Below are 15,479 nucleotides of genomic sequence, written 5' to 3'. Positions count from 1 at the left end.
ATATATAAGTGATCAAAATCTACAAACTCCCTGAATTTTGGAAATTAGATTCTAATCCATAAAATTAGAATAAACAATGATACATACAAACAATAAGCAATAATCATTAGAGAAACATTTTGTGTTGTAGGGTGATAAATACAAGAAAAGAAAGAGCAAGGAAAGAATTCTATAGCCTACAAAACTGCCCTTCAAGAGTGAGAGAGAAATTAAAACTTTCTTAAATAACACAAGCTGAGGGAGTTTGTGACCACTAGACTTGCCAGCAAGAACCGCTCAGGAAAGTCCTAAGGTGAAATGAAAAAACACTAGATAGTAACAGGAAGCTATGTGAAGAGAAATAAAGACCTTGACAAAGGTAAATACATGGACAGGAATAAAAGCTACTATTACTGGATTCAGATTGGACTGTAACAGTGATTTTATATATATGATTTAAGAGTCTAATATACTAAACAAAATAATAGTCTAAAAGCTAGTATTATTGTAACTTCTGTTTGTAACTCCACCTTTTGTTTTATATAATTTGAGAGCCTAATTCATTTAAAATAATTATTAATTTATATTTAGGGGCACACAGTTTATAAAATAGTAATTCTATGTCATCAACAACTGAAAAGAGCGGGATAAGAACTCTTAAGGGAGATTTTTCACATATAGTATAGAAGCTAAGTTTGTGTAATTCATACTAGAGTGTTATAAAATTAGGAATGTTAAATGTAATTCCCACAGAATAACAAAGGAAAAAAACTACAAAATATACACAAAAAGAAATGAGAAAGATTTCACATTTAACTACAAAAAGTCAACTAGACAAAAAAGACTATAATGAAGGAAATGAAAAACAAAAGCAAAAAGAAAGTAACAAAATGGCATAGGTAAATCCTGCATTATCAATAATCAATTTAAAAGTAAATGGGTTAAATTCTCAAACCAAATGATTAAGATTTAAGAAAGAATAAAAAACATAATCCAACTATATAATGTCTCACTTAAGAGTTGCTATACTCATGAGAAATAGAATAGACTTAAAATCAAGAAAGAGTATAAGAGACAAATTAAGATACTATATATTAATAAAAGGTTTAACATAGCAAGAATATGTAACAATTATAAACACTTACATATAAACCAGACCATGAAAATTTTTGAAGTAAAAATTAACAGAATTCAAAAGAGAAATGCACACATCTACAATATTATTTGGAGACTTCAATATCTCATAATAATGGATAGAAGAGTCAGAAAGAAGATAACTGAGGAAATAGAGGTTATTAATAACACAGTAATAACCCCAAATTGGATGACTGTAGTGGTGGATTCTAACAGTCAGAAGAAGAATTGATACCAGTCTTCTCAAACATTTCTAAAAAGTTGAAGAGGAGATAATACTTCTAAATTCATCTTTAAAAGCCAGCATTACCTGAACATAAAAGCCAGACAAAGACACTGTAAGAACAGAAAACCACAGATCATAATCCTAATTAACACTGATGCAAGACTCGACAGAAGACTAACAAATCGAATTCAGGTGCTTATTAACAGGATTATATACCAGGAGTACGCTGGATTTATTGCCAGAATTCAAGAACAGGTCAACATAAAAAAAATTAATCATTGTTATATACCACATGAAGAGTGAAGGGGAAAAACCCATAGGAACATCTCATTTGACGCAGGAAAGGCATTTTATAAAGATCAATACAATTTCATGAAGAAAAAGGCTAAAAAATATAGGAATAGGAGGAAAATAACAGAGCATAATAAAACCATATATGAAAATCCATAGCAAACATCATGTTGATGAGCAAAAGACTAAAAACTTCACCTCTACATTGAGGAACAAGCAATTATATCTCAAGACAGTAATGAAAATTACAGTGTATTGTGGCAAGAAAACAAAATAAGAAGTATCCAAATTGGGAAAGAGGTAGGAAAATTATTTCTATTCACAGATGACATGATCTCATATGTAGACATTTAAAGTTTCCAAAAATAAAACTGTAAGAAGTAATAAATAAATGGAGCAAAGTTGCACGATACAAGTCAACATGCAAATAAGATGAATTTCTATACACTACAGTGAATACCTGTTTGGTGTTATTACAAATGGAATCACTATTATAGCATCAAAAAGAATAAAATAAAATACTTAGGAATTAACTAAACCAATGGGATGAAAGACTTATATCATGAAAACTACAAAGCATCATTAAAAGTGAAAGAAGATATAAGTAAATACAAATGCATCCAACGTTCATAGATTGGAAAATATAATATTGCTAAAATGTCAATACCAGACAAAATCTATAGACTCAATGCAATCAATATCAAAATCCCAACTACATTTTTTCCACAAACAGAAAACTCCAATTTAAAATTCATGTGGAATCACAGGGGACTTCATATAGCCAAAACTCCTGAAGAAGACTAAAGCTAGAAATCATAATTCCTGATTTTCATAGTTCATTACAAAGCTGCAGTAACCAAAACAGTGTGTTATTTGCATAAAGACAGAAATATATACTAATGGAAGAGACAACACAGAAACAAGCTCTTACATAATTGGTCAAATGATTTTTGACAAGGTGTCAAGACTGTTCAGTGGGGAAAGGACAGTCTTTTAATAAATGGTGCTGAGAAAACTGGATATCCACTTGCAAAAGAATGATTTTGGATCCTTAACTAATAGCATATATACAAATTAACTCAAAATGGATCAAACGTCTAAATATAAGAGCTAAAACTACAAAGTTCTTGGAAGAAAACTTATGGCAAAAGCTTAACTGGACTTGGCAATGGTATCTTTGATATGTTATCAAGGGTACAAGCAATAAAAGAAAAAATAGACAAAAATTTGAAAAAAAAATGTGTATCAAAACATAATTTGTCAAAACACAGCCTACAGAATGTGAGAAAATATTTGCAAATTGCATATCTGCTATGGCATAAAGATACAGAATATCTGGAGAATTCCTAAAACTCAATATCAAAAAACCAAACAGATTTAAAAAAATGGGCAATGAACGTGAATAGACATTTCCCCAAATAAGATGTACAAACGGCCCATAAGCTCAGAAAAAGAAGTTTAACAAAACCAACTACTAGGGAAATGCAAATCAAAACTATAATGAGACATTATCACATACCCATTAGGATGATTACGATGAAAATAAAAGAAAATAACAAGCTGGTGAAGATGTGGTGAACTGGATCTCTTGTACGCTGTTAGTGGGAATGTAAAATGCTGTAGCTACTGCAGATAACAGTGCAGCAGTTCCTCAATAAAAAATTATTATTATGACCTAGGAAATACACCACTGAGTATATACCCAAAAAAAGAACTGAATGTGGGGTCTCAAAGAGATACGTATACACCCATAAGCAGCATTAGCCACAACAGTAAACTGTGAAAACAACCCAAGTGGCCACAGGTGCATCCATGGAGAAGCAAAATGTATGTGTTATACAGAATGAACTATTATTAGATCTCAGAAAGGAAGGAAATCCTGCCATATGTTACAACATGGATGAAATTTGAGGACCTGTTGCTAAGCGAAATTAGCCAGAACAAAAAGAAAACTACTGTACAATTCCACTTACATGAGAATTTAGTTAAAATCACATAGATAAGAAAGTAGAATGGTAGATGCTAGGGGATGCAGTGATATTAGCAGCTTATTGTTTAACAAAAAGAGAATATCAGCTTTCCAAGATGAAAGTGTTTTGGAGACGAATAATGAAAACAAATAGGCATGAATGAATTTAGTACAACTTAACTGTATAACTGAAATGGTTAAGATTAATTTTATGTTATATGTATTTTACCACAATAAGAAAATAGAAAAAAAAATAAAAATAAAAGAATTATATCAGACTTCTGTTTGGAAACCATGCAAACAAGAAGAGAGTAGTGTGAATGATTTTTAACACAGTATTGAAGTGAAGTGAAGTGAAGTGAAGTCGCTCAGTCGTGTCCAACTCTTTGCGACCCCGTGGACTGTAGCCCACCAGGCTTTTCTGTCCATGGGATTCTCCAGGCAAGAATACTGGAGTGGGTTGCCACTGTATTGAAAGGGGGAAAAAAATGCCAGCAAACTAAAATACTAAATTCCATGAAATTATTCTTTAAAACTGAAGTTAAAAACAAAGACTTTCTCAGAAAAACAAAAATTGAGAAAATCTGTCACTAGAAACCCAGCCTTGCAAGAAACATTAAAAGACGTTCTTCATAAAGAAGAAAAATAATATGTACCTAAAACTCAGATCTTCCCTGGAAGTACAGTGGTTAAGACTCCATGCTTCCAACACAGGGAGCATGGGTTCAATCTCTGGTCTGAGAAGATTTCACATGCCTTGGAGCAACTAAGCCCACACACCACAACCACTGAGGCTGCATGCCACAACTACAGAAGCCCATGCATCGAGAGCCTGTGCTCCACAACATGCAGAACTGCCACAATGAAAAGCCCCTGCACTGCAATGAAAAGTAGCCCCTATTCTCCACAGCTAGAGAAAGCCTGTGCACAGCAAAGAAGACCCAATGCAGACAATAATAATAGTAAATAACTAAAATAAATATCTTTTTAAAAAATAAATAAAATATAGGAAGAGCATAAGAGAAGGAATAAAAGAAGGTGATATAAATATTTTTCTTATTTGACAATGGCTTGTTCAAAATAACAGTGTGAACAATGTACTAACTGACTAAAATTTATGGATGAGTACAATGGATTACTACATTTTTACAGGGGAAGAGAGGACAAACTTTGCAATTCTATTGTAAAGTGATGGTGGTGGTTTAGTCACTAAGTCATGTCCGACTCTTACAACCCCACAGACTGTAGTCTGCCAGGCTCCTCTCTCCATGGGATTCTTCAGGCTAGAATACTGAAGTGGGTTGCCATTTCCTTCTCCAGGGGATCTTCCTGACCCAGGAATTGAACCCAGGTCTCCTGCACTGCAGGCAGATTCTTTACCAACTGAGCTATGAAAGTGAAAGTGAAGTCGCTCAGTCGTGTCTGACTCTTTGCGACCCCATGGACTGTAGCCTACCAGGCTCCTCCGCCCATGGGATTCTCCAGGCAAGAGTACTGGAGTGGATTGCCGTTTCCTTCTCCAGGAGATCTTCCCAACCCAGGGATCGAACCTGGGTCTCCCGCATTGCAGGCAGGCGCTTTACCATCTGAGCCCACAGGGAAGACTCAACTGAGCTATGAGGGAAGCCTTAACAGTGATTGTATTATTTGAAAGCAGACTTGTATTAGTTGTAAAAGTCTACTGCAAACTATAGGGCAACCACCTAGAGTAAAAATAAGTTATAACTGATATGCTAAGAGAAACAAATGGATCATATAAACGCTTGATCAAAACCAGAAACGGCAGAAAAAGAAGACAAAAAAGAACCCAGTGGTTAACAAATGCAAAACAGTAATGAATGTGGTAAATGTTAATCCAACTCCTTAAAGTCAATGGTTTAAAATCACCAATTAAAAGACAGAATGTCAGAATGAATTTTTTAAAGACCTAATTATATCTTGTATACAAAAGACCTGCTTTATACACAGACACTGATAAGACTAAAAGTAAAGAGGTGTAGAAAAATATATCATGCGAACACGAATCAAAAGAAAGCTGGAACAGCAATATTTACTTTTGACAAAAGAGATATCAGGGACACAAAAATTATCACAGAAAAATAAGGTCATTATATAACGGTAAAGGAGTCAATTTTCCAAGAAGACATAACAGGCTTTAATGTATACAAGCCTAAAACACATTGTTTATATTCATGAGACAAAAACTGATAGAACTATAAGGACAAAGAACAACCCACAAATACACATTGAAACATCAACATGTATCAGTAACTGACAACTCTAAAAAGCAAAAAAATCAGTAAGGACACAGTTGAACTGAAGAGCACAATCCATCAACCGGACCCAACTGATAATTACAGAATATCTCATCCAACTATAAAAATCCTTCTTAAGCTCACATGGAGCATTCACCATGGCATACCACATTCTGGGCCTTTAAAAATACTTTAAAGATTTTTTAATAATAGAAATTATACAATGTATGCTCTCAGACTACAATGAATTAAACTAAGAATCTGTAACAGAAAGATACCTGGAATGTCCCAAAACACATGGACATTAAATAACAGACTAGTATGTTACACACAAGTAAAGAAGCCTCAAGGGAAATGTGAAAATATTTTACAGTAAATGAAAGCAAAAATACCACTTACCAAAATTTTCATGATCCAGTAAAAGCAGTGTTTAGAGAAAAACTTAGTGCTAAATTAAAAAATTAGAAAAGAAGAAAAATAAAATCAATACTTAAAGCTTCTACTTTTAGGAAAATAAAAAAGGACAACTTCAATAGGAGAAAACAGAAGAAGAAAAATATAAAACTTTGAACAGAAATGAATAAAACTAAAAATAAGAAATGAGCAAAAGAAAATAAATGAAGACATAGCAGGCAGATGCTTTAACCTCTGAGTCACCAGGGAAGCCCGAAGGAAGAATAGAGAAGATGAGATTTAAATAAAATAGAGAATAGAAAAAAATAAAAGAAAATGAAAATTGGTTCTTTGAAAAGATTAACAAAATTGACAAACACCTAGACAAAGAAAAACAAGAAATGAAAGTAGAAGACATTATTATCTACCTTTCATAAATAAGAAGGATTATAAGAATATTATGTACATTTGTATGCCAAAAATCATTAAGACATAATCTAGATGAAACAGATGAAAATATAAATGATCTAAACTGACCCAAGAAGAGACAAAATACGAATAGGCATATAACAAAGAGATCAAATCAGTAACTGATGATCTTCCAATAAAGAACACCATGGACCCAACAGCTTGAGTGGTGGGACATGATTAATTAATTAAACCAAGATACAAAATTCATAAAAAAAAAACCAACAAATTTCTATACACTAGTGATGAACAATGGAAAAAATAAAATTATTGCACTTAAATAGCTTCAAAACAATAAACATACATAGTAATAACTTTATCAAAAGGTGCAGGACTTATACACTGAACAGTATAAAGCACTGCTGACAGAAATTAAAAGTCTGCTATGGTCTAAGTATGTTATATCCTCTCCCATTCACATATTGAAATCCTAATGTACATTATGATGATATTAGGAGACAGAGTTTGTAGGAGGTCCTTAAGTCACAAGAATAGAGCCGCAATGAAATCATTAGACCTTCTGATATGTGAGGACATAATGAAAATCTGTAACTCTCAAGAGGGTTCCTGCCAAACATGGTGGCACTGTGACCTCAGAATTACAGCTTCCAGAAATGTGAAAAACAAATTTCCATTGTTTATAAGCTACCCCGTTTATGGTATTTGTTACAGCAGCCCAATAGACTAAGACAAAGTCCTAAACAAATGTAAAGATACCCTGTGCTCATGGACTCAAATACAATATTGTTATGCAGGTAATACTGGTCAAAGACATCTATAGATTCAATATCTACCACAATGCCTAGCGAAATCCCTCTCTTGACCCAATGACCTTGTTTGGCAGGAATGGAAAACCAAGTGTGAAAAAACATGGAACTGCAACTGACTTCAAATAGCCAAAACAATGCTGAAAAGGAAGGACAAAAGGTAAGGACTGCCACTTCCCAATCTCAAATATTACCACAGCACAGCTTCTATCAAAATGTTATAATTAAAAGAGGGTCATATTGGCACAAGGACAGGCATACAATGAAACAGAATTAAGAGTCCAGAAATAAACCCACATATCTGTGGCTAAATAACTTTCAACAAGGGTACCATGACAATTTAATGAGAAAAAAAGTCTCTCCAAAATTGGTACTGGGACAACTGTACATCCACATTCAAAAGTATCAGGTTGGACCTATATTTCACAGCATATACAAAAATTCATTCAAAATGAATCTGAGACCTAAAGGTAGACAGCAAACTTCAAAATTCTCTGAAAGAAACAAATTGAATACACATTAGGCAAAATGAACTCAAATAAAAAACCTAATATTAAACCTCAAAGAATTAAAAAAAAAAGAAAATTGCACTAATGCCAACATTAGCAGAAGAAAGGAGATGACAGATTACAGCAGAAATAAATGAAACAGAAATAGAAAAATAGAAATGATTAACAAAACCAAAACTTAGTTTTTGAAAAGATAAGCAAAACTGACAATGTTTAGCTAGAATTAGAAATAAAGAAGGACCCAAATAAGTGAAATTATAAATTAAAGAGAAGACATTACTCTGATACCATACAAATACACAGGAGCCAAAGAGACTACTAGTAGTTACCTTGGAGAAGGCAATGGCAACCCACTCCAGTACTCTTGCCTGGCAAATCCCAAGGGCAGAGGAGCCTGGTAGGCTGCAGTCTATGGGGTCGCTAAGAGTTGGACACGACTGAGCAACTTCACTTTCACTTTTCACTTTCATGCTTTGGAGGAGGAAATGGCAACCCACTCCAGTATTCTTGCCTGGAGAATCCCAGGGATGGCAGGGCCTGGTGAGCTGCCGTCTATGGGGTCACACAGAGTTAGACATGACTGAAGCGGCGTAGCAACAGCAGTAGCAGCAGTAGTTACCTAGAATTGAACAACTTAGAAGAAACTGATAAATTCCCAGAAACTGAAACCTACCAAGACTGAATCATAAAGAAATAGAAAATTTTCAACAGATCAATAGTAATTAGAGATAGAATCAGTAACCAAACACCCCTCCACCCCAAAACTCCAGAACCAGATGGCTTCACTGGGGAATTGCATTAAATATCTGAAGAACTAATGTTAATCTTTCTCAAACTTCCAAAAACTGAAGAGGAGGTCACATGCTCAAATGATTTTACAAGGCCTGATATCAAATCCAGATAAGAACACTAACAGGAAAAAAAAAAAAAAAAAACCTACAGACCAATATTCACGATGAATACAGATAGAAAAATTCTCAACAAAATAGTACCAAGCCAAAATGACTAGCAGGTTAAAAGCTTCAAACAACATGAGCAAGTGCAATTCATCTCTGGAAGGCAAGAAAGTTTCAACATATGTAAATAAATGTGATTCATTATATTAACAGAATGAAAAAATTAAAACCATATGGTCATCTCAATATTTGCAAGAATGTATTTGACAAAATCCAACATCTATTCAAAATAAAACATCTCAAAATTGGATAAAGAATGAATATACCTCAACATAATAATGGCCATATATAGCAAGTCCACAGCTAAGATCATGCTCAATATGAAAGGTGGAAAGATTTTCTTCTAAAATCACGAATAGGAACAAGAAAAGGATGCCCACTGTCATTATCCCTATGATAACAGAACTGAAGTCCTAGCTAGTTAAGCAAGACAAAAGTGAAACTGTCTTTGTCTGCATATGACTAAAGACTGCACCAAAAACTGTTACACTTATTAAGAGAATTTGGGGAGAAGAAAATGGCAACCCAGTATGGCAACCCACTCCAGTATTCTTGCCTGGAAAAGGCCAGGGACAAAGGAGCCTAGTGGGCTGCAGTCCATGGGGCTACATGACTGAGCACACACGCATAAGGAGGGTGGGAGGAGATGGGTTGGTAGCAATAAAGTGGTAGAAATAAAATTTAAAAAAAGAATTTGGATACATTTCAGGATGTAATATTAATATCCAAAATTGGTATAATTTCTATTTAATAACAAATTATCTGAAAAGAAATAAAACCATCCTATTTACAATACCATAAAAAAATATGTAGAATTAAATTTAAACAAGGAGGCAAAGATCCATGCAATGAAAACTATAAGACAATGATGAAGGAAACTGAAGAAGACACAAATAAGTAAGACTATCTCATGTTCATAAACTGAATAGAATTAAGATTATTAAAATAGCAATACAACTCAAACCAATCTATGGATTCAATGCAATCTCTCCTAAAATTCCAATGTATTTTTTAATAGAAACAGAAAAATATCCTGAAATTTGTATAGGATCACAAAACAACCCAAATAACTAATGCAGGCCTAAGAAATAACAAAGCTGGAAGTATCACACTTCTAATTCCAAATTATACTACAAAGGTGTAGTTGTCAAAACAATATGGTACTGGCATAAAAATGGACACACAGTCCTATGGAATAGAACTGAAGGTTCAGGAAATAAACCTATGCATGTAAGGTCAACTAATATTTGACAAGAAAGTCAAGAATACTTAGCAGAGAACAGGTACTCTGCACAATAAAAAATATTGGAAAAATTGGATATTCAAATGTAAAGAATGAAACTATACTCCTATCTTATACCACTCACAATAAGCTCAAAAAGGATTAAAGACTTAAGTGTAAACCTAAACCATAAAACTCCTAGGAGAAAACACAGGGGAAAAGTTCCTTAACAGTGGTGTTAGAAATGACTTTATGAATATGACAACAAGTCACAAGCAATGAAAAAAAAAAATACACAAATGAGACTACATACAACTGAAAAAAGATTCCTCACACCAAAGGAAACAATCAACAAACTGAAAAAACAACCTAGAGAACTGTATAAAACATTTGATAATCCCATAAGTTTGGTAAGACAAGAATATTCAAAATATATAAGAAACTCACACATTTCAAAAACAAAAACAAAAAAATTTAATAATAACCCAATTAAAAACTGAAAACGACCTGAACAGATGATTTTTTCTAAAAAGGGATTCAAATGGCCAACAGGTAAGTGAAAAGGTGCTCAAAATCACAAATTATCAGGGAAATAAAAGTCAAAACTATTACAGATTACCCACACCTGTTAGAATGATTATTATCTAAGAGATAAGTGTTGGCAAAGATGTGGAGAAAAAGGAATTCTTGTACAACATTAGTGGGAATATAAATTGGTATAATTACTAAGGAAAACAGTAAGGAAGTTCTCCAAAATTTTAAAAAAAAAAAAAAAAGATGATCCAGGAATTCTACTTCTGGATATAAGCTGATATATATCTGAAGGAAATGAAATCACTATCTTGTAGATATCTGTACTCTCATGTTCACTGCAGCATTATTTACGATACTTAGGCAGACAAACAACCTGGGAGTACATCAACAGATAAACGGATAAAAAAAATATGGTGCACACACATGAAACAGGAATATTATTTAACCATAAAAAAAGAAGGACATTCTGCCACGTGTAACAACATAGATAAAACTTAATGGCATTTGTGAAACAAGTCAGACAGAGAATGACAAATACTATATGATTTCACACACAGAATCTGCAAAAAACTGAACTTAGAAAAAGAGAACATACTGGTGATTGCCAGAGGCAGAGGATGAGGGAAATGAATGGAAGAGGACGAAGAATACAAACAAGTTCAAGGATGTGATGTAAAGTACCCTACTCCCACCTTTTTGGCACAAGGGACCAGTTTTATGGAAGACAGTTTTTCCACAGATCCAGGTGAGGATGGTTCAGGTGGTAATGTGAGTGATGGAGAGCAGCTGATGAAGCTTCCTCACTCACCCACCACTCAATTCCTGCGGTGCAGACTACTTCCTAACAAGACAAGGGGTTTGGGTTTGGGAAGCCCTGATGTAGAGCACGGTGATTAGAATTAATTAACAGTGGTGGTTTAGTCACTAAGTCCTGTCCTTCTCTTGCAACTCCATGGACTGTAGAACGACAGCCTCCTCTGTCCATGAGCTTTCCCAGTCAAGAATACAAGAGTGGATTGCCATTTCCTTTTCCAAGGGATCCTCTCAACCCAGGGATGGAACCTCAGTCTCCTGAACTGCACACAGATTCTTTACCAACTGACCCACCAGGGAATAATACTGTACTGTGTATCTGAATGTTGCTAAAAGAGTAGATTTTTAAAGTTCATTACTGCAGAAATAAATAAATGGTAACTATGTGAGATGATCAATGTGCTTAACCTTATTACAGTATATAACATAGTAAGCATTTTGCAATATATACATATATCAAATCCTTTAAACTTACATATCGCTAAATGGCAAATTTGGAAAACTCAGCAGTGGCCATTCCAATCCCAAAGAAAGGCAATGCCAAAGAATGCTCAAACTATTGCACAATTGCACTCATCTCACATGCTAGGAAAGTAATGCTCAAAATTCTCCAAGCCAGGCTTCAGCAATACATGAACCATGAACTTTCAGATGTTCAAGCTGGTTTTAGAAAATGGAGAGGAACCAGAGATCAAACTGCCAACATCTGATGGATCATGGAAAAAGCAAGAGAGTTCCAGAAAAACATCTATTTCTGCTTTGTTGACTATGCCAAAGCTTTTGACTGTGTGGATCACAATAAACTGTGGAAAATTCTGAAAGAGATGGAAATATCAGACCACCTGACCTGCCTCTTGAGAAAACTATATGCAGGTCATGAAGCAACAGTTAGAACTGGACATGGAACAACAGACTGGTTCCAAATAGGAAAAGGAGCACATCAAGGCTGTATACTGTCACCCTGCTTATTTAACTTCTATGCACAGTACATCATGAGAAATGCTGGACTGGAAGAAACACAAGCTGGAATCAGGATTGCCGGGAGAAATATCAATAACCTCAGATATGCAGATGACACCACCCTTATGGCAGAAAGTGAAGAGGAACTCAAAAGCCTCTTGATGAAAGTGAAAGAGGAGAGTGAAAATGTTGGCTTAAAGCTCAACATTCAGAAAACTATGCTCATGGCATCTGGTCCCATCACTTCATGGGAAATAGATGGGGAAACAGTGGAAACAGTGTCAGACTTTATTTTTATGGGCTCCAAAATCACTGCAGATGGTGACTGCAGCCATGAAATTAAAAGATGCTTACTCCTTGGAAGGAAAGTTATGACCAACCTAGATAGCATATTAAAAAGCAGAGACATTACTTTGCCAACTAAGGTCCGTCTAGTCAAGGCTATGATTTTTCCAGTGGTCATGTATGGATGTGAGAGCGGGACTGTGAAGAAAGCTGAGCACCGAAGAATTGATGCTTTTGAACTGTGGTGTTGGAGAAGACTCTTGAGAGTCGCTTGGACTGCAAGGAGATCCAACCAGTCCATTCTAAAGGAGAACAGTCCTGGGTGTTCTTTGGAAGGAATGATGCTAAAGCTGAAACTCCAGTACTTTGGCCATCTCATGCAAAGAGCTGACTCATTGGAAAACACTCTGATGCTGGGAGGGATTGAGGGCAGGAGAAGAAGGGGAGGACAGAGGATGAGATGGCTGGATGGCATCACCAACTCAATGGACATGAGTTTGGGTGAATTCTGGGAGTTGGTGATGGACAGGGAGGCCTAGCATTCTGCAATTCATGGGGTAACAAAGAGTCGGACATGACTGAGCGACTGAACTGAACTGAAGTTAGAAGAAGGAACGAAACCATAAAGATCAGAGCAGAAAAGAATGAAAAACAAATGACAGAGACAATAGCAAAGATCAATAAAACTAAAAGCTGGTTCTTTGAGAAAATAAAATTTACAAACCATTAGACAGACTCATGAAGAAAAAGGGAAAAGACTCAAATGAATAAAATTAAAAATGAGAAAGGGAAAGTCATGACAATGCCAAAGTATAAAGAATCTTAACAGACTATTACATACAGTAATTTACCAATAACATGAACAACCTGGAAGAAATGGACAAATTCTTTAAAGTACAACCTTCCAAGACTGAACTAGGAAGAAACAGAAGATATGAGCAGAGCAATCACAAGCACTGAAATCCAAACTTTAGTGAAAAATCTTCCAACAAACAAAAGCCCAGGGCCAAATGGCTTCACAAATGAATTCTACCAAACATTTAAAGAACTAACACCTATCCTGCTCAAACTCTTCCAGAAAACTGCAGAGGAAGGAAAACTCCCAAGGTCATTCTACATGGCCATGATCACCCTGATACCAAACCAGATAAAGATACCACAGAAAAGAAAATTACAGGTCAATATCACTGATGAACATACACAGAAATGTCCTCAACAAAATTCTAGCAGACTCCAAAAACACAGGTAAAGGATCATACACCATGATCAAGTGGAGTTTATCCCAGGCATGGAAGGATTCCTCAAAGCAATCTACAGATTCAATGCAATCTCTATATAACTAGCAATGGCATTTTTCACAGAAGTAAAACAAAAAATTTCACAATTTGTATGGATATACAAAAAGACCCAAAGAGTCAAAGCAATCCTGAGAAAGAAAAACAACTGGAGGAATCACTCTTCCTGACTTCAGACTATATTACAAAGCTACAGTCATCAAGATAGTATGGTACTGGCACAAAAACAGAAATATAGACCAATGGAACAAGATAGAAAGCTCAGAGATAAACCCATGCACCTATGGGCACCTTATGTTTGACAAAAGAGGCAAGAATATACAATGGAGAAAAGACAGGCTCTTCAATAAATGATTCTGGGAAAACTAGACAGCTACATGTAAAAGAATGCCATTAGAATGCTTCCTAACATCATACACAAAAATAAACTCAGAATGGATTAAAGACTTAAATGTAAAGACAGAAAATGTAAAGCTCTTTAGAGGAAACTTTAGGCAATACCTCTATGACATAAATTCACAGCAAGATCTTCTTTGACCCACCTCCTAGAGTAATGGAAATAAAGATAAAAATAAACAAATGGGATCTAATTAAACTTAAAAGGTTTTGCACAGCAAAGGAAACAATAAACAAAAGGAAAATACAACTCCCATAATGGTAAAAAATAATTGCAAATGAAGCAATTGACAAAGGGTTAATCTCCAAGATATTATAAGCAGCTCATACAGCTCAATATCAGAAAAACAAACAGTCCAGTGAAAATATGGGCAGAAGACCAAAACAGACATTTCTCCAAAGATAATATGCAGATGGACAATAAACATATGAAAAGATACTCAACGTTGCTCACTAGAAAAATGAAAATCAGAACTACAATGAGTTTATTACCTCACACCAGTCAGAATGGGCATCATCAAAAAATCTACAAACAGTAAATGCTGGAGAAGATGTTGAGAAAAGGGAACCCTACTGCACTGTTGGTGAGAGTATAAATTGATACAGTCACTATGGAGAGCAGTATGGAGATTTCTTAGCAAACTAGGAATAAAACTACTTTATGATCCAGAAATCCCAGTACTGGGCCTATACCTTGAGATAACAAAAATTCAAAATGACACATGTACCCCAATGTTCACTGCACCACATAACAGCCAGGTCATGGAAGCAACCTAGATCAACAGGTGAATGAATAAAGTCCATCAACAGGTGAATGAGAAAAGAAGTTGTGCTATATGTATATAATGGAATATTAGCCATTAGTCAGTCAGTTCAGTTCAGTCGCTCAGTCGTGTCCAACTCTTTGCAACCCCATAAATCACAGCACGCCAGGCCTCCCTGTCCATCACCAACTCCTGGAGTTCACTCAGACTCACATCCATCGAGTCAGTGATGCTATCCAGCCATCTCATCCTCTGGCGTCCCC

The 15,479-nt window shown here is 35.1% G+C and overlaps 1 protein-coding gene across 1 annotated transcript in view; it reads right to left on the bottom strand.

Moving 5' to 3' along the window:
- Positions 1-15,479, bottom strand: part of ZPBP (zona pellucida binding protein) — a 135,065-nt gene that overhangs the window by 74,796 nt on the left and 44,790 nt on the right. The window lies entirely within an intron of this gene.

The sequence above is a fragment of the Capricornis sumatraensis genome, chromosome 5, assembly GCF_032405125.1.
Source record: "Capricornis sumatraensis isolate serow.1 chromosome 5, serow.2, whole genome shotgun sequence".
Classification (NCBI taxonomy): Eukaryota; Metazoa; Chordata; class Mammalia; order Artiodactyla; family Bovidae; genus Capricornis; species Capricornis sumatraensis.
This window is presented reverse-complemented; position numbering and strand designations above follow the sequence as displayed.